The following is a 21,214-nucleotide window of genomic DNA, read 5'->3' as shown; positions in this document are numbered from 1 at the left end:
TATTAATTATAAATATGAATATAATTAATTTACTTGCAGTATGCGTAGTTAAATTGTGTGAGGCGGCGGTGTAAAACAGGTATCGCCCTTAAATGAATAGGACGATTTAAGCGAATTTGAATTTGCGATGCAATTCATCTGCACACTGCTACTATTGAATTTCTGAACTGAAATCTCGGTTAATTTTGAATAGAGAAAGTTTCCGCACGTGTACCATTTTGGATTACTAACACGGGTAACATTTGTGGTTTATATTTTACAGAGTGCATTTCGTCGATGTTAACTTTGGGCCCAGTTTCGTTGCCATAAATTATATCTTAAGCTACTGAAGAATACCCGCAAGTATATATTAAGTGGTGATGTTCAAGTGTTATCAAGTGAAAACATCTGCAACTTTTATCCGGAGAGTTGTGAACTTTAAAGAAAAACAGACTTCTTTCAATTTGTGAGTATTGCAACGTTCTTTGTTGAGCGAAACTCACATGCAAATAAATAGTTACTAATACTTTTTATTCTCATCGTTTTATTCTAAAATATACTATCGAAGAATTTTTTTTTTTTTTGATAAAATGACAATATTTTATTATTTGCGGGAAATATTTGCCATTATCTTATTAGCGGATAGTGATTAGGGAAAATAACCATAGCTAAATTTTTATAAATTGAAGAGGCATTTGATGAAGTTAATCCTCTTAATTGCAATGAAGCGGTTTATGACTTTCTCGGGGCAGAAGAGCCGCTCGCAGAAGTCTATGAGCTCGACTCGTAAACTGACGTCGAGATAAGAGGATTAAAATGAAGCGCAGGTGTGGAATAGATTTTATTTATCAATACCGAGAAGCCTTATTGAGAAGTCGAATACATTTCACAATGGATGTTTTCATACGAGCATAGTTTTGCATCATTTAATGTACATTGTTAATTATAACTTGTGATAAAAAATTAAAACGAAAAAACTTGTATATAAATTAATTTATGAACGGAAATTAGTAGTTTCTTATGAACTTGTTCTTATAAAATAAATAGCACATTTCATATTTTTTTGAAGAAAAAGAAACTGAAGTCGTTTCATAGTAACAATATCTATAGTTTGAGAATTGTTTTGCCTATATTTGTAAGGCAAGATGCAGATTTTAATAACACTGTTTATATTTATCGAATATGTAGTAATAATATTTATAAAAATAAATATATTAGTAAGATCAAGAACAATTCTTGGACACCGAACCCACGTGAGTGGGATAAGGCCAGGGAGAAGTACTTATTAATCCAACCTCACTTTATTTTGCATAACAATTTGAAATAGTTACAGTCATCGATATAATGCAACTATAGATAAGGTGATTTACTGTTTTATCAGTTTGAAGTTAAAATTTATTACAAAGACAATTTGTTAATAATTTAATGATAATTTATTGACATTCACACAGCGTGGTCTTGAATTAATAACTAAATATGTCCATTGCTTGGTTCAGAAATATAATCACGTACCGCGCCAGTTTCGAAAAGCGATTTAATTTTGAAAACACGCTTCAGACACTATTCATTGTTCGTGCTTTTGTTTAGTTAATGAGTTGATAATACTTGTGTGAGATAATTTCGTTTAGAATAGACAAACAATTTACACTTTAACAAGGCGCATGTTTTCAACTTGTTGTTGACTAGGTGCGAAATTGAATATAATAACTTGTTTTACCATTTGATTAAAATATTGAAATAGAAGAAAATACATAGATTACATTATTAATAATATTTTAAAGTACAAAAAAAAACAGTCATAATTAAAAATAACTTGCAAAGTTTTCGAAATTCGTCTTTAAAGTGAGTAAGCTATGATTTTATGTAAGATTTAAATGTCATTTATTTATTAACTTTATTTCACACTCCTTCCGATGACATAAATTTTAACGGACGCGGAACTAATTTAACTTTGAAACGAGTTTATTTTCCGTCGATTCTAAATGCCCATTTCAGACTTATTAAGATGATTTTGCACGTTATGACAAAACAAAGGAATTATTAATACAACTTCAAACTACAATGATACATATTATTATATCTAGTCTCGGTTTCGTTAGTACTTTTTAATTTTAATTTAATTTTTTTAATTTAATTTCTTTAAATCAATGTATGTTTTTATCAGTACATTTCTAAACAATTGATCGGAAAATGATGAATTTATAAAGTACATTAGATAATAAGTTTTATTCAAAACATTGACATAATAAAACGTCGTTTTATGAAACGAATATAAAAAGGTTAAATGCGAAGTTAACACTTTTATTTTATAACCGACTTCCATAGTGATGTTGAATGTCCATTGAAATTCAATATCGCAGCAAGATTATTATTATGCAAAGAAGAAGGAAGATCGAGCCGAAATGCAGCCGCTGTTTATTCAAAGTTATTTTTCTCTAAATGGTTTTTATAAGTCGGTTGGCTCACTGCAACGATTTTAGTTATTTTTTAATAGATTATTTTATATAGGTAACAAAAACTGTAGGTAGAAAAGAATAATTAAAAATGTTCATAAAGTTATGTCTACGCTCTTGCTGATTTAATGAGTCTCCACTGTTTTAAAACCTGTATTACAACAGATATAACAATAACTTTCTTTTATGCTGTTCATAAGAAACGGAATTATGACCACGATTAAGATGTTTTCGTTTAAAGTTATGAAATAATTTTTTCACTGCCGAAACATTTATGCAGAAACGTTTTGTTGACTTTTTCATTACGATATAATTTATATGCGAACATTCCGTAATAGAAACCTACAATTAAGTGATAAAAAAGTACAAAATTCATTATGAGAAAATAAAACAGATGACATTAACGGTCACAACAGCCACACATTACGAACATACATATATCGTTTTTCGTCTTTTTTTTTAAATATTTTCTCCTGATGGTCGTTTTAAATCATAAGATGACCATGCCACCTGAATTGCCTAAAAAGCAGAACGACAGCGAAATTAAGATGCAATGCCTCTAATCGATGGAGGAGGGGACCCACAAAAAGAGAATATTTACCCTTCCTATGCCAAATCAAATCCATTTCCCCTTCCCATCCTTTCCTTATAAGAAAAGGGTGTGAAGGGAAAGAGGACTAAAATTACCACAACACTAATCAGATGAAACGTGAAAATTGAATACATCGGATTTCCCGCGGAGAAATTATTTATATGAAATTTTAGTAATTTCTTAATTGCATCAACATAATGTCAAGGATTATGGTCAAGCGATCTTTCCGTCTAACAAAACACTCAAGAAGTGATTTTTAAAAATAATTATTGGTAAAAAAAAATTAATTTGCTGTCTAATTCTGTTATGTATAAATTTTTGTGTGTAATGACGTAGGTACTACTATCTTTGTTTAATAGCGCTTTTAGTGACATTAATGGGTGGGTAGATCGTACTCCTTACTGATATCTTGGCGGCAATTCAAGTACTACTGCAAACTAAATTTGATAAAACAAATTGAATAAGTATGTCGTTTAGTATTATAGGTGTGACAAAATTTAAAAGATTGACTTTATTTAATAGCGATTTATTTTAGAGCGCGAAATTTTTCAGCCTGTTCTGTAAAACAGAGTGGGTTGGTGCTTTGAAGGATAATTAATTCTTAACGCTGTGTTTTTCAAAGTCGGTTATGTCCTAAGCAATGAAGAAGCAATGCCTTAAAACATGTGAGCAATACAATATAAGAGAGAGTTTCGTAACAATGAGCGGGAGGCGGGAGGCGCAACAATGATTGCCGGCTGCCTGGGAGTCCGCTTTGTCCGTGAAACTCGAACGCGAAAAGTTGCACTAAACTTGTGAACCTGGGAAAAACTTGGTTGCCATGAGTGGCACCACAGGCAATCGATTCCTCGAGGTCGGGAACCACCGTGGGGGTTGGCACTTGCCTTCGCGGCAGCGAGCGTCGGCGGGAGCGCGGCGTCGAGCGGCGACGGGTCGGCCGGCTCGGCTGTGGCGTCGGCGAGCGGCCGCGGCGGCGCCTCCACGCTACTGCGGCACGCGCCCGGCCCGCCGCCCCGCCGCCCCGCTCCGCGACGCATCCCCCAGCACGCCCGCGCGCCGCCCCTCCGCCCCGCCGCCCTACAGGCCTGCCGCCCTGTCGCCTGACGCCCTGCTGCTTACCGCGCTGTCGCCTGCACGCACGCCGCATTCTTGCGTTCCGTCCGCCCTCAGGCGCGGAAACAATCCGCGCAAAGAGCTTCTTAGGGCTCTCGCGGCGATCCCGCACGCCACATGTTGCTGCCACCACGCATTTACCACCGCTCTTAATAGTAATTCTGCACATCGACGACTTGTTACATCGACATTGTTACTTGTATACAAGGCTAATTGACTATCTAAACTGAAATATTTTGATTAATATCAAAATTTATGAATAATGCCATCCTAGTGGAGGTTATTTTTGAACAAAAGGTTTCTCAAATATTCCTGAAAGGGCCGATTTGAGAAAGTATGAACAAATGAGTAGTATTTAAAATATTTTTTTAATCAATTCCTACTTGGCAATTAAGTTAATTTTAAGTTTTTAGTTAATTTGTTGTGCCTACTTATCCTACTATTACTACGCAAATCCTTTCAATTGATACCCATGTTGAGGTGGTGGCATAAAAATATGTGGCATATAAATATGTCATCAATAATTTGTAACGGCAGACATTTTAGATTTTTCATATTGCATTGTACTTTGCTATTCAAGTCCTTTCATTTGATGCCCATGCTGGGGTGTTGTGCAGAAATATGTAATCCGCTATTTTGTGGCGGCGGCTATCTACAATGTTAATTCACAAAGACGCAGTATGTAAACAATTGCATTTTAATAAGGACTAAAGATATATATTAATTAATAAATTTTTATATATATATATATATAAATATAAAAATTGACATGATAAACTTTCAAATGACAAGCATTCGTCAATGATTCGTTAAATTACACATGAAAATACGCTTTCAAGTTTTAGGTAGCGAGCTAAACTAAATTTGCGGCCGCATGTTCCTAATTTAATGCCATCAGTAGCTTTCGTTAACTTGCAAACTTTTAAAACTTTGCTACTTAAAAGGTTTCGAGTCAAAGCTGATATGGAAGATATACTAGTACACCATGTTGCGGGTGGATAATTTTTATAGCTCCAACATAAAAAGTAACATGCTACACAATTTTTATGGTTATTTTTTAGGTAATCCCTACTAGGATAAGAAAGATGGTCAATCGATATACATCAAATCAATGATTTTTGATTTAATCAAAAACCTGTTGTGCCGAACTTACATAAAACGGTATAAGGGCAGGGATATGAATAAGCTTAAATATATATATGTAAGTAAATATGTATATATTCCAATGATGACGTAACTTCGTTCCTCTTACCGCCTATACGTAAACTAACACGATGCAGTGCGACGTTATTAAAAATTCAAGCAGCGGTCCCTTAATTTTTATTCAGGGTTGCGAAGGGAAAAATCTTTAAAAGATATATGTTTTGCTTCATGGATAGAAGTCGAAAACCCGAAGGGTTCAATACGAATTGATGGAAACGATAGGTTTTTTTTTATCAGCGAGGCCTTAAGAGCGAGAGATACAAAAGTTTTATTAAAAATTTCATTCTCACCGGTTTGTTTACACAAAAATGGATTTAAGCACTAGTTGTGCAGCTACCCCTTGTCTATTTAAAATGTTAGGCTTGGTTAATCAAATCCACAGTATAAAAGTGTAAAGTGTACAATTCTATTTATAAATGTACTAAATTATATTTTAAATTAAAAAAGACAGCAATTTTTTAAGCCAAACGTTGGTCTTTAAATGCAATTACGAAGAAATATTTTATTATTTTCAACGAGTTTTCATTTTGTAGCTAGCTGTTCTTACTGTGTATTAGGTCAACGTAAATATTTTTTAATTTGAATCTGGATAAAGTTTAATTACGATTTTATGTTAACGATGAAAAAAAAAAGATTACTTACCATTTTTTAGATATCATTGGAGTATGCCGATAAACAAGCACAACTAATCTCTACTTATAAAAAGCGATATTTTTAGGCTTCTGTATAGTTATTAAAATATCAACGACATTGAGAACATTTACTGTATCGTCTAAGAAAATTAAACCAGTGTCCGTTGACCCTTATTTCTGTCCTATATACATTGCGGCTTCTAACCACATTCAAGTATAGTCAAGTTCAAATAATAAGCGACATTGGTTTCACAACGCTCTGTCTACGCATTTTAACATGAACTGCGGTCGTATTTATCAAAACCAATGCGTAAATTAAGATCATTAACACGCTTTTATTAACTTGACCTCTATGTATTATTTATGTCTAATATTCTGTTACATATTTAAGACGTTAGTTTCCTATTTATATGCGTACCATATTATACGAATAGGAATATACGTAAGTAACACATTTCAATATTGCTGTTTTCCATTTTCCCGCAAATCATCATTACACAACAACATTCGTATATAGTTTTAGAAAAATTATTAGTCAAGATCATCTCGAGCGAATTGCGCGCTAAAGTTCCCAAAAACCAAGTGTCAGATAGCTGTAGTGAGGCGACGTAAGCGTTGATATTTGACATGTCTAGTGCTGCGCCGATACACCGGCACAGTGTTGATTTTTGTCTCTAACAATAGCAAGAACATTATTAATTCTCAATTAATTTTCAATATTTATTGTATTATGTTATTAAAATGTCGCACTATTTTTATTCTGGCTGAAAAAATAAAATAAACTACGTGTTAACTAAAACATTGGAAACAAATATAATCCAAAGAGGAAAGAATAAAAATAATCTTAAAAACGAAAATAGACGAGTGGGACAGTAGTTCGGCTACGAAAGTGATAAATAAAATCCACAACGTAATATGTTTACGTATAATAAAAGAGTATTTCTTATAAGCACATGTTAAGGTGGCGACACATTGAAATCTGGTAAGCGGATAAATGGCAATATCCACTTCATCAGGTAAACATATAAGAAAATATGAAGAATTTGTATTAAGCCAAATTAGCACTATTAAAGAATCTAGATTCGAAATTTCCTAGGTTGACTGAAATCCGATTAATTTGTATAGAAATCTGTTCAACATTTGCCTGTCGAAGTAACAGCCCGAACAGAGGCTCCTGAGGGAGCCCTTGAGCCCAGTTACTCTTAAACAAGGCTTAGGCTAAGCGCCATCTGCGCCCGGCCACCTCAAGCCCGATGAAGCAGTAAATGACTCTTTAAAGTAAACAGTGACTAAGTAAGTCACAAAAAAAAACATTTGCCTGAAGTGGTTGATGATGATTTCTTTATTTTCTACTACGGCTTTCAATAAACTCATTTCTGTGGGTCAGTGAGCACGAATCGTTTTGACAACCTACGCAGTATAGACGATATATTATAAATAAAGCTTCACGGTCGATGTAGCAACTTGTGGTTAATTTATAGACAAGTCCAAAGGTGTATGGATATTAATGGTTGTTTTTCCTTTTGTTTTTCACGAATGGATCTAATAATTTGTCGTGTGTTTTTTGTCTTCTATGAAACCCATAATTCGAAACTTTGAAAAAGACTGTGGGTTTTATTTTAAAGGGACATTCATTTTATCAATTATAAATTCTATGAATCATTATTGAAAATCCAGGCGGTGAGGTGGTTGTGGTACGAGTTTGGCCTTTTAGAATGACAAGATGCTAAAAGTGTATTTTGAAAATAATAGGTGATATAGACGGCACAGATTGAAGAAGAAAGAAAAAAAGAAAGAACGAAGGAAAGAAGGAAGGAAGGAAGAAAGGAAGCGGGGAAGTAAGGATGGAAAGAAAGGAAGAACGAAAAAATTTTTTACCAGACGTAAAACACTTACAAGTCACAAACTTGATATAAAAGTGCGGCAATAATTGACAGCCTATTCATTATCTCCTCTGATAGTTTTCAAATACCAGTCGTTACGATGTAGGGAAGTGGTTAGGTTAGGTTAGATAGTCAATGATTCCCATTTTATTCAATACGATAATTATTAATACGGTTAATATTGAATAAAATCATCTTCCTTAGTAACTCAGCAGTTTAATATAAAAATTCATTAAAATTTCAAAAGTCCCCAAAAAAATAATAATTCGGTAAAATATTTAAAGTGGTGAGAAAAATATGTAATATAAAATGTAAGGTGCATAAAAACACACCAGAGAATAGTTTTATTGGACGTATGAAATTCAACGTACATTTACACGTCGGTCCCGTGCTCTCACGCTCATTAACTCCAGTTACATAATTAAAGGGGTGCAGTTCATTCTCCAGCGTCGCTAGATGGCGTTCAGTACGTGTTTTGTAAACAGGCCCAGTTTACACAGGGCGCCTAACGCCGTGTTGATTGTCCACACAGTACACTGGCAGGCATTAAGTGGCAGCACAAACATTTGTTCGAAACCTAACCATTGATCGAGATCTGGAGCATTCACGATTGCATTAATTTCTCCTAAAGCTATTATCTCGTAATTACTTTCGTAGAAGGGACGAGGGAATCAGGTTTTTCATTAATAGATTTTTAGTACCCAAGACACCCATTTTAAAAAATCTTAGAGTATTTTTGCTAACTATGACACAAAGACGGTTTGTCGTTAACCGTGAATTTCTGAGAACAAAATCTCCGTTTAAAACATATTGTTTTCTCCGTTTTGTCAAAGATATTGGCAGGAATGACGATATGTTTTATGCAGGGTTTTTGGTCTCAGAGACCACAGGTTACTCGTCATATTTATTAAATATTTACTATGAATAATGTATAATACAGAAGGGTGCTTAGTCACGAATTAACGACCCAGAGTGAGGTAGTAAGAAATATAGGCGGACATGGCTTACAGATGTTTGTGATGTGCCAGTATTAATTTACATAAACCTTATTAGCTGTTACAATGCATACGCGAAACTCAATAATAATAAATAGAGACAATTTTGTAAGATCCTTATCAAATTACTGGTACTAAAACTTTTTAGTATTACCCATAAAAAGGTAGGTATGTACATTTACACAGTTTCATCACCTCAAACTTGTTATATGTGTTAAAATTTTGGTACTTGAAAATAAATTCTCAATTGCTTTATCAAAAAGTTATTGAACTCATTACAATTCTTGTTAGTTACAGATTATTGTGAACTGTAAATCATCATTCATACGTATTTGATACCAGAAGATGGGTATAACCATATAACAAAGAACTATAGATTCGTTTCGAATATAAATAGGTGACCAGATTTTACAAATTGTGTTTGTCATCAATACGATCCGCAGACAATCCGAAAATGTGGCAAATAGCAAAACAAAGCTTTTAGTTGAACTGAAAACAAAACTGTTGTTGCAGGTAAAAGCATATTTTTCACTACACGCTGAATATTAAGCCATCCGTAACGTAGACTGCACAGAGTAAAGCCAACCGCAGCGTTTGCTTCGTCAAAAATTTATTCCACAGCTCTATACTCTATGTGTATCGATTCAACTCCAATTATATATCAATGAATTAATTGGATTCAACGTTATTTGTTTTGAGTTCAGGTATTTTTTTTTTCATTTAGAAGCTTTTTTTAAAGGATGACAATGAACAAATAATCCATTTATTGTTTATTCGTTCAGTGGTATAGATGTCAATCAACACACTAATATTGGTAGGTACTCCATAATATTGGTAGACGCCAGCAACTACAACCTCGCCTCGCCCGGTGCAATACCACGACTACACAGAAGACAGGCGTGAAGTGAAAGCAATTCCACGTTTCTTCCGAGGAGTGTGCGTGCTGGAGGCCTCATTGAAATCCTCTTTCCCTTCACATCGTATTCGTTTGTTTTCCTTGCCTGTTCACCTGTACTTAAACATATCTCTACTACTACTCTGCTACCTCTGGTCTTTTAATGAAAATGAGAGGGATGATATGTTCTTGGGTAGGTATTTTGGAATCCCAAGGTAAAAGATTAATAATAGCGATGGACAATAATTTGACATCAGTCTAATCGTGTTCGTTTTCTTGCAATTTATTGTAAAATGAATCCAACATACAAAAACAACTGCAAATTCTATTTTTCCCTAACCCCGAATAAGCAGCATAACATTAATTTTTGACTTACTATATTAAAATTTTGGAAAAAAGTAACAGTTCAAAGTAAACACAAAATAATAATGAAATGCAATATTCCAAGTGAGACCCCTAACAATAATTCAATTATTTCTAAGGTACTTAGTCCCTCTTGCTACGACCGTTCTCTTTAAAAGACTTTAGTCCGATAATTTGAAACGTACCGTTTTCATTACTATTCCCATTTTGAACATCTAATTTGTTTGCTATCAAATTAATTCAATTGTCACCATCACGGTTGCGCGAGCTGTAAACATTAATATTATTAATTGTAGCGAAGAATACTCAAAAGATTTTTTACAACAATGCTAACATTAAGCTCCTTTCGACCTATTTAAGTGTTATGTAACGAAATTGGACTAGTTATAGTTACTAACTTACAAGCGGTAAGGTAAAAAAATCTCAGGTAGAACTTCTCTACAACGAAAGAATGCCATATCATTCCAAATTATCCTTATTCTGCAATGAATAGAGTAACAGAGTTCCAATACTTTACTTACATATATCTGTACATTTGTCGTACGTTTTACGTATATCTGGTTGATATGTCTGTTTGCTCGTTATTTTTTCCTTCTATAAAATTAAAATATAATGTGCAGCTAATATCTGATACTGTAATCGTGAAGGCAATTTTTAAAATATAACATGTTTTTTCTGACTTCAAAATAAAACTTTATAAAGGGAACATCAGTGTTTTTATTTTATATAAATGTGAAAAACGCATTGGCCTAAGGTTTGTAATTTGGTGCTTGCCAATGAATTGAGGTCGATAAGACACAGATCCTTGTAATTCGTTGCCAAATAATAGCGGAAACATTTTCACGAGGCCATTGTGAAATGGCGAGACACCACTCAAGTTTAATGTTTTCCAACGAGCCGAAAATATAACTGTAGATACACTTAAGTATTTATCCTAAATTTTCTGTGTAATCGTGCATTTACAGTATCGTAGCATGTATTAGGACAGTATTGTTATTTCGTTTTTTTTTTTTTCAAAGAAAATGATGGAATTATTCTTGTGACACTTGTAATATGCTACGACAGTGGAGACTCACCTTTACAATATTCTCTATTCTGAAGGACAGTGACGATGACGTAGGTATCTAATACATATATTATGACAATTATAGTCTACCTTTGTCAAGTTGTTTCGAGTATCGGGAAAACGTCAAATCGAAATTACATTCGAAATTAGTACGTCCGCGTCCGTTGTAATATTTCGCTTCTCTTGAATTACAAAAGGTGATAACGCTTGTAACACACAGCTAAGAAAGGGAACTAGATCCGAAACAAAGCGTTACGCTTGAACCACACATAGACCCGAAAATGTGTCGGAGCTGTACTTAGGGTTTGTTGCATATTATATTTGGTTTTATGTTATATGAATCTCTATTTAACGGTTCTTCATAACGAAAGACATCCCTTTAGGGTCAAACAAGTTCTAGTTTGTTTTAGCAACCGTGTGCTACAAGCATTAACAGATCCCTGTCCGCTGTCTATGGACGGAAAAGCCGTCAATTCGTAATGATGTTAAAGCGGTTTTCACGACGGTTGTACTGGAAATTTTCCCATATTTAAACACAATAACCGACTATTAGTGCCTGTTACAACTCAAATTCGATATTTACGTCAAATACATTTTACTTTGTTTGGAAATTTTCCAACCAACATTTTATATTTACAATAACGATAAATGAAAGGTAACCATATTGCTTACAAATTGACTACATATCCAGTTTGTAGTAAGTTTGTAAATACTTTTAATTAATATGACAAGGATGATGATCAACGAGAAAACTAACAAAGGAACTAATGGTCTGTAATCTTTTTTAAATTATGCTCCATGAAAAATATAGAAGTAGGTGACCCTGCGAATATTTTATGGTATATCGATCAAACAAAGAATATTTAATTTAATTGGCTTGCTAGAACGTTGATGTATTGGGAACTTGATCGTCGATATAATATTTTGTAAAATATTCACCGAATGATATGAAAAAATATTTTTCATAACTATTTTATTATAAAAAATCAAAGACATGTTTCATAAAGCGCAGACTTATAAGTCGCGAGATGAAAGGAGCAAAATACTCGTCTAGACTGTTTTTTTTTAAATTAAAAATAAATATTTTCAACATTAAGAATCATTAAAAACAGCTTATGATGTTTGTAAGTTGTTGTGCTCGTTTTAATAATGAAAAGTACGAGACGTTCACCGTCTAAAAATAGAAATAATTTCTCACGTATTTTGTCTGGGGGAGTTTATTCAGAAGTTCAACCGAGAATTTGTTCAAATTCAGTTCAATTTTTCCAACATTCAAAAACAATTTATACGGTCATTTTCCGCTGGAAATCATTATCAGGACCACATCATTTTATAAATATAATACGTTGAAAAAAAAACAAGACACAGTGTAGTTTTGTTTTACAAATGTTGGGTTAGTAGAAACTGTTGGACTTTACTGTACAACCACGATTGTGCGGTTTGGTGAAGTGAAGTCAAATGTGTCTTCGCACAAATCATTTTTGGCACGCGTCTTAACCGGGTCGAAAGTCGACCTTCGTTCTAGGTCGTTTATTCCGGAAAATCACTTGACAAATCGTTTTGAACCTCGTCATTACTAAGGAATAATAAACTAAAATTTGCTCAGAGTGTAAGTCATAGATGTACTGTCGTAATAGTCATAATAGATAGTCTTAAGTGTCTTAATCAGTATTTATTAACGCTATTACAATTTTATAAAGGAATCTTTTACTGCCACACTCAAACTCGACAATTGGTAATTAACTTTGCATAAGTTTAATACACAGCTAACTTGTCTGTAGGCAAACAAAACCAAAAGCAAAAAAGGTGATCTATCATTGAGTAACTCATGGGTTATTTTTGGTCAATCAATGGACAATTTAAGTGTGTACACTAACTTCAGGTTCCTAAAGTCAATAATAAAGTTTAGTAACTTGTTTTCACATACGGTTTCTACTGGTATGTTAGGTTAGGCGTATCGTTTTATACCCTGTTAATACGGATTAAAGAAATGGAGGTACCTGAAATTCGTCGCTCAGGAAGCTTTATTCAGTGTGTTGGACTTCCTATCAGACAGCTTTGAACGTGTTACCATTCAGAGAAATCCTTTAAAATTGCTAGAAATACGCAGATAGCAACTTGCTCGTACGAAATTCGGAGATGCTTTACTGAGGTTTGTTTAACATTTTCAGTATTAAAGTTAATAAATAGTATTTAATGTTTACAAATACTTTTTTTATTAACTTATTTTTTAGAAATTGTTTTGTTGATTGCAGCAATATTATCGCAAACAGGTCTTACAATTGTGGAGACTCGTCGTAAATATGTATTTTCTGAGGAATATTAAGATGAAACAGATTTTCGGTCTAAAATCGATCTAAAATCGTTAAATCGTTCGAGGATAACTCCATCAGTTGACACTTAGAAAGCCGATCGCTCCGGTCTCCCTCAATTTCCAATTAAACGGATGCAACCCCGGTAGTGTTCAATTAATGGGTAACAATTGTTACAAGCCGTGCAGATTGATTACACGTTTGCAACCGGTATTGTTAAGGCGATATATTATTAGTAATTAACGGTTCGCACTGTAATTGATGTATATCAATTGTAGAAGCAATAACAGCAACGTGACGTATTAAGATTGCTAGTGTAATATGAGGATTTATGATAAAGTACCTATTCAGATAAGTTAGATAACTGAAGAGATTAGCTCAGATGGGTGAATCTCTTTTTCAAAGACTGGCAATGAATCAGGAGTTCCGCTAGTGAAGCGAATGATCACTTTGTTGAGAGGCCTAAGAAACAAAAAACAGTGTGAGGATCTGTTCTCTAATAGTAAATTAGTTCAGATCTAAAGAAAGAAACTTCTTTTGCCAACTCCAGTTAAATTGGAGACAAGAAAATGATAATTTGTTTATATCCAAATTTAAAATGTTTGTTATTTTATCTTCCGTTATTAATTTTAATTGCGGCCCTCAATTCTCTGGTGGCTTTACGTCACATGCTATGATTTACTCTTAACCGATGCGACGTGAGCATAGCTGCGTTACGAAAACAGATTTTATATTTAAAATATTAAACGCTATTTCTCTGAAAATATAAAATGTTATGTTATATTTTGACGTCAAATGAAAATACAAAATATAATTATTATTCTTACAATTATTATTCTAAGAATGCCAAGTACAATGTGATGATCGTCGACGCTGGTAATGACAGATGAAGTACGTCAGGATACCAGTAGAAATCTGGTCGATCAGTCGATCTTGGCCGATCTTTACGAACATGTCAATCATTAGCATTGTGGTATAAAATAACAAGTTGTTAATATAAAATGTAGCGAATAACACATTTATTATCATTTTAGGCCCGTGTTTATCGAGAGTGTGAAACAAAAAAAATGGTAGCAAAAAATTAAAATGCAATTTCTTGATTTCCTATGAACCATACTTTCCTTATAAGGATACGTTTCATAAAAATACAGTGTATTACTCTAAGAGCGCAATTGAAAATTGAATAAAATCTCGTCGTCATCGGTAGCGCCCTGTAACGTTAATGTAAAACAAATATAATGTAATATGAACGCTTTGTAGCCCTTTGCCAACGATTTTTTTTTAAATTGACTACAGAAATTCGAAAGAGAATTGAACATAACAGAGTCATACCACAGGTTATCGTTATATTGTGATAATTAGAGCTAAACATGTTGTAAAATAAAATGTTACAATTGGTTTATCATTTTATGACAGAAGTTAAGAATGGAACGTATCTAGGAAATTTATAGCGGAACAGCTACGGTTTTATTTCCTCATGATGGGCGTGAGTGGCCAGGCTATTAATAAGTCCGTTTCATATACTGTGACACGTACGAATAACGTAAATACGTCAGGGACATTTCATTGACGTCTGTACTGAACTATCTTGGGGGCGGGACTTTCCAGGTGACATTGCCGGATCTTTATTAGTGACTATAAGAATATCAATAATGGTTACAATCTTGAATGGTATATTAATTGTATGGATTATTTTTGACCATTTGTCCCGGAAGTTGTACCAAGTTCCAATGTCTACGACAACAGATAAACTCGAAATGCGTAACAACGTGGTTGCAACTTTTATTTATAAGATTTTATTCATAATTTTAAATGTGTCGATGGCAATTCAAATTCAAATGCATTAAGTTAAGTAGAATCACAACAGTCTATAAAATTCATACGATGTTATAAACAACACATGATGTATGCTTTAAGATTGATGCAAAATTTAGTTCTTAAAAACACATGAAAAGTTTCTCACCGACGACGGATGCTTTAAAGCATACATTACCCAAGTTATTCGATACACGAATTTGCACTATACCTTTTCCGTTGTTGCTAAAAGAGTAAGTAACCTACACAAGGGATGCCTGATTTTAAAATCTATTTTCTTATCAATTCAAAATAAACTGTCTAGAAATTTCACATGAAATTATGTGAAAATAAAATTTTCAACATCAAAAATTACATAATATTTTGATTGTTAAACAATGACCGTTTGAGATACGAGTATATAATTAATATTAATTGAATCGATGTTATTCATTATGTAATTAATACATATGTGGCGTTATTTCGTTAGTAGACATTTCATTTTCATTGAAACTAGGCTATGAGTGCTTACGAAGTGAAAATTATGACGTCATTTAATCCAGTAAAGCCCTACTCTTAAAACATACGTTGTGTTATGCTCATTTGGTATTTAGCATATTAAATTAAAGTTCATAATCACAGCTCTAGCACGGCTGCAATCAGCGAGTTGTTGCGCTATATGAATTTACTTGAGCTTCGTAGTTTCAAAATTCTCTAACTGCCTCCTGTTGAAGTGTACATTTTATTAATGCGGAATATTAAAGCTATTGTTTATCTACATATAAGGTATAATTTGGAGACGCTTTTAACACTGTAAGTCGGGCCGTTGATTTTCACGGCCACTAGCGCAAAAACATGTCATCCCTGGCAGTCTGAAAAATCGATAAAGAGATAAAGGGTGATTCGACATTCGATATTCGACATTCCCTGTAAGAAACAAGCCGAAGAATTAACAAATGCTAACAGATTACCACCTACTTTAGTCGAAACATTTTATTTCTGTGATTTATTCAAATATTTCAAAGTTTTGTGTATTAAAAAAATTATCTTATATGATCCAGCTGTCATTCTTGTTCTTCTTTTTTCAGCCACATTTCGCCCACTATTGGGTATACCCAAGAGGTCTATAGACCTCCCCTAAAGATCGCCATGATGATTACTTCTGTGTCCCCGCATCCAGGATACTCCCGCAACCTTGGCCAGATCATCATTCAATCATTCGTTAATAAAATACGAGAAATATGATAGTACAAATAGCAGCAAAGATTTGTAAAACGACCCCTTCTGTCAAGCAATGCCCCTTGCCTTTAAATATTCATGAGAGAAGGTTGCTGTAACCAGATTTGGGAAAGATACGCTTTAGCGGTTTGGGGGTTTGGAAATCTATGCAGGGAAAAGTGTGACAAAAAATTACTTTTGATTTTACCTGAATTTTACCATATTAGTAGTTTCATGTTAATGTTAAATAACTATATTTCAAAATTCATGTTATACTAGCTGTCGGCCGCGACTCCGTTCGCGCGGAATAAAAAAAAACGTAGTAGTAAATGTGGTCTTCCAGACTATTTTCTACATCTATGCCAAATTTCGTCAAGATCCGTTGAGCCGATCTGGAGTTACCTACTTACAAACATCTATCCATCCATCCATCTAATCTTTCGCATTTATAATATTAGTAAGATTAAGGTTCTTTTAATTAGGAAGTTAAAAATTTGTTTTTAATTAATAGGAAAGAAAATCAATTCAAATTACGTGAATCGCTTTTATAATAAAGTATCTACGTAAACAAAACCTCTTCAAGAATAGAAAGTTTGGAAGTTCTTCGTTTTAATTAAGCATTTTGTAACATTTCATCAGCATCACTGCAGAAAATAGCCTCTGGAGTTTGTTAACTTTGTTCAAAGGTCCTTTCTATTCATTACGAACCGATGCGCGTTATTAAATGCCGCTAAAACTTCTATTTGTTTTATAAAAATTTAAAAAACTGCTTAATAAATATCATTTAAAATTAATCTCACATTTTATTATTTTTATAGTTCTAAAAATTAAATATAACCAACTCTACTCGTACAATACGCATTTCATTTTAAAATATTTTTATGATAACTTATAGTATAGAATTGAAGCACCATATCCGATGTTTGTCTGCTGAATCGCTCAAACTCAGCTAGTCCGTTTAATTGCAAAGCCGCATACGTCTACGTTTCAACAATGCTGCTGTAGGGGGCGCGGCGTTCCGCAAAACCGCCCGGCGCGGCGTAATCACCCGTATCATATGCTTTAAGCTACCTCCGCTCGGTCGCATGCTCTGTGGCTCTACGGCACATGTTGTAAATTGAATACGTTGGCTCAGTTCCCCACGGCACACTACCCAGCACCCCCGCGCACCCGCCCCCTTCGCAAACAAAGCCGGAATTAAACTGGCTACCGCTATTACTCGCAGCACACACGTATTAACTAGTTTGGGAAAACTGAAACGCGTATCTACGGAGCTTTTATGCACAGCGCAACTATGATTTTAAAAATTGAAACTACCAACTACGGATATCGTAAATGTGACCAATCATAAGAATTAATAAATGGTTTATTTATCTTGATGTAGTTATACAACGTTTATTTACGTCATCTTCTTTTTAACAAAGAGTTTCAAATCTTTATCATGTATTTACTATCGCTCCGTCCGCGCTGATTAAAAAAAAACTTAATTAGTAGCCTATGTGTTCTTCAAGACTGTGTTCTATATCTATACCAACTAATATCTATAACAAATTTCAACGACATCCATGCAGACATTCTGAAGATACCTTGTAACAGGCATCCATCTAAACATTCGCCTTTTTAATATTACTAAGAGTAAGATTTAATAACATTATCAATGGTCTTTTTAAGTAGTTAGGGTCAAAACCGTCGGATAGAACATTAAGCGTACAATTTTCCAAGAGGAAGAAATTCACTTGGAAAATGGTACATTTATTATAAACATTTATCTTAAAATAAGTTAATTGAAGCGCAGCTCTAATAAAAATTAAATACGAAAAAGGGAAAGTGTCTATTCATAGCCCGAAGCTGAATGCTTGCTAGAGCAGAAAGGTAATGAGGTTAAAACTCTTCGACTAAATTTTTCATTTTGCAATGAGTTCACTGCAGATATTCTCGCGGTACGCGCTCGAGTGTCATTTTCATTACCGAGAGTATAATAAAACATTACAATAATTTCATATATCCCTCTATGATATTTAGCTCACTTTCAACACACTTCGAAACATCATTAGCTCATTATACGTCCCCACCCAGGAGTTCGGAGCCTATCCTAACTTAGGGGTGACTAGGTCATAGTCAACCACGCTGGCCAAGTGCGGGTTGGTTGACTTCACACATATCTTTGAATTTCTTTTCAGATACCTATGTTGCAGGTTGCATCACGATGGTACATCGCGGGATTCGAACCCAGTACCTATAGATTGCAAGTCAAGTGCTTAACCCCTGAGCCACGATTACGCCTTGTGCTAAACGCCTATACTCAAGTCAAGGTAATAGGCACCAACTAGTTTGTGAAGTCCTACATGAATTAAATATTTTTCTATTCCAGATTAACGATGAAAATCCTGCTGATTATTTTATAACTAAACTTGGGTTGGTTGTCTTCTGCAACTTTGTGCTCGTGGGATTAGAGGAAACCGAGTTAGTAGTCTGTGCGCGATTCCAAACTGTCCAATCTCTCTGTATCAAATTTCATCCAGATTCGATGAGCGTCCATCCAAATCGTTTTTTTAATTAAAAGAAGTGATAAATTGCAGACAATTTTGAAAGGATAGTCTGACATTAATGCCATTTCTGCTAATCTTAATATAATTAACTAAAATTATTATTTTGTACCATCAAATAAATTAGAAATCTGCAAATAAAATAATTCGAGCCTGAAATGTTTCAACTTTCTATTGGTTTAAAGATTGATTTTATTCCAAGCGCGTTGATAAAAGGTTCATTCCGGAAGCAGCTTCCGAGGTGGGCTCGCTTGTCGCATCGTCCGATCGTATCGGTGTTACATATGCGACATTGCCTTCAGCTTAGCTCTTAGACTAACTTGGTTCTTAACGTAGTAGTTCTTAATACATAATAATGGATCTTATTCTATTCATGAATGCTACCCATAGATACTTAAATACAAAATTGTTAAATTTGTATTTAAGATTTTTGATTGAAAGAACTTATTTCATATTTGAAAATTAGATAAAGTTAATTAAATAAAAAAGTAACTAATTATAATAGTAAGGATTTTTATCGCTGTTGACTTTTGTCGTTAATTCTATTTGATATTAAATAAAAGAAAGAAAACCAAAGTATTTAAAATAATTACGTTGAATACAATTTGTCACAAATAATTATACCCAATTAATTTTATTTTCTGTTCAATTCAATATTGTATATTAGCCTGTATTATTATGTATCATTAAAATTTTTAATAGAAAAGCAAACGGAAAATTAAAAACTTTCTTTTTTATTTAAAAATTCATCTAATGATACTCTAATTATGGGAATATCATCTTTTGTTTAGCAGAGAGGTAAGTTATTTTTTTTTTTATTATTCCCCATAATTGTTTATCAATTTTGAAAAGTTTTTAAATCAACCTTCAATTATAATAATTGCACTGACGAGCTATACTTTCCACTAATGACGCATACAGTGGCCTTAATATGAGTAACTAGCTTTCGTCCGCGACTCTGTCCGCGCGGAAGTAAGAAAACTTTATATGTCACGTCCAACGAATACGAGATAATAAGTGTCCTGTTTCTATGTCACCTCCCACAAATTTGTCTTAAAAGATTAATAGTAGATTAATTGTAGATGCAACATTTTAGCTATAAGTTTTCTGTATATTATTTTATCATATATAAATTCTAGTGTCACAATGTTAGTTACCATACTTCTCCTAAACGGATTGACCGATTTTTATGACGAGACGCAGACGGAGTCGAGGGCGACGGAGTCGGGAGAGACAACTAGTATCGTTATGAATGCAATTATTGTTTGTGTGTAAATTTATAACATAAGCATGATATTTTTTTTACTTGAGGTACTTTGTAGTAAACAAAAGAAAAAAATTATCATCTTTATTATATTCTCAACATGTTTGGCAGCGTGCCTCCGATGATTTAAAAAGGTCACAGTGATAGCGGTAGACCGCCACATGCGGCTTACATCTTCTGAACATAGCATGTATACTAATCTTCTATTATAGAGTCTGGGTGAATTTCATTACTCACAATATGTATATTCTTTTTCTTTTAAAAAATAAATACATTATTAAATGCCATCGTCACTAACATCGCTTTCATTATCATCAGCTCACTATACGTCCCCACCGAGGGGTTCAGAGCCTACCCTAAGTTAGGGTCGACAAGGCATTAGTCAACCACGCTGGCCCTGTACGGGTTGGTTGCCTTCACACATATCTTTGAATTTCTTCTTAGATATATGCAGCGTAAGAACTTCGGATAAATGTACATATGAAAATTGAAAAACACATTGGTACATGGCGGAATTCGAACCCAAGACCTGCAGAATACAAGTGAAGTGCTTAACCTCTGAGCCACCGACGCTCCTTTACATCGCATTATCATAGAAATAATTATTCTAAATTCAGTCTCTACCAGTCAAAGCAGGTGATGGATATTTCATGGCTTTATATGGAGAAATATTGTTTCTTTAGCAGAATTGAACAACTAAGATCTATTTCAGTATTGGGTTGTGTTTGTCTGAAATTTACAAACTTCATGCGGACGAGGTCGCAGGCAATAGCTATTATTATAAAACTTTATAAGATATATTAACATACTTATATATGTATTAATATGTTTGAATATTTATGTTTGACCAGATTAGCGAAAAAATCAATGCGAATCTTGAATTAATACAAACTTTCGTATGTGAAC

Source organism: Papilio machaon, chromosome Z (assembly GCF_912999745.1).
Source record: "Papilio machaon chromosome Z, ilPapMach1.1, whole genome shotgun sequence".
NCBI lineage: Eukaryota > Metazoa > Arthropoda > Insecta > Lepidoptera > Papilionidae > Papilio > Papilio machaon.
The sequence above is the reverse complement of the archived record's forward strand: the minus strand, read 5'-3'. Positions refer to the sequence as shown.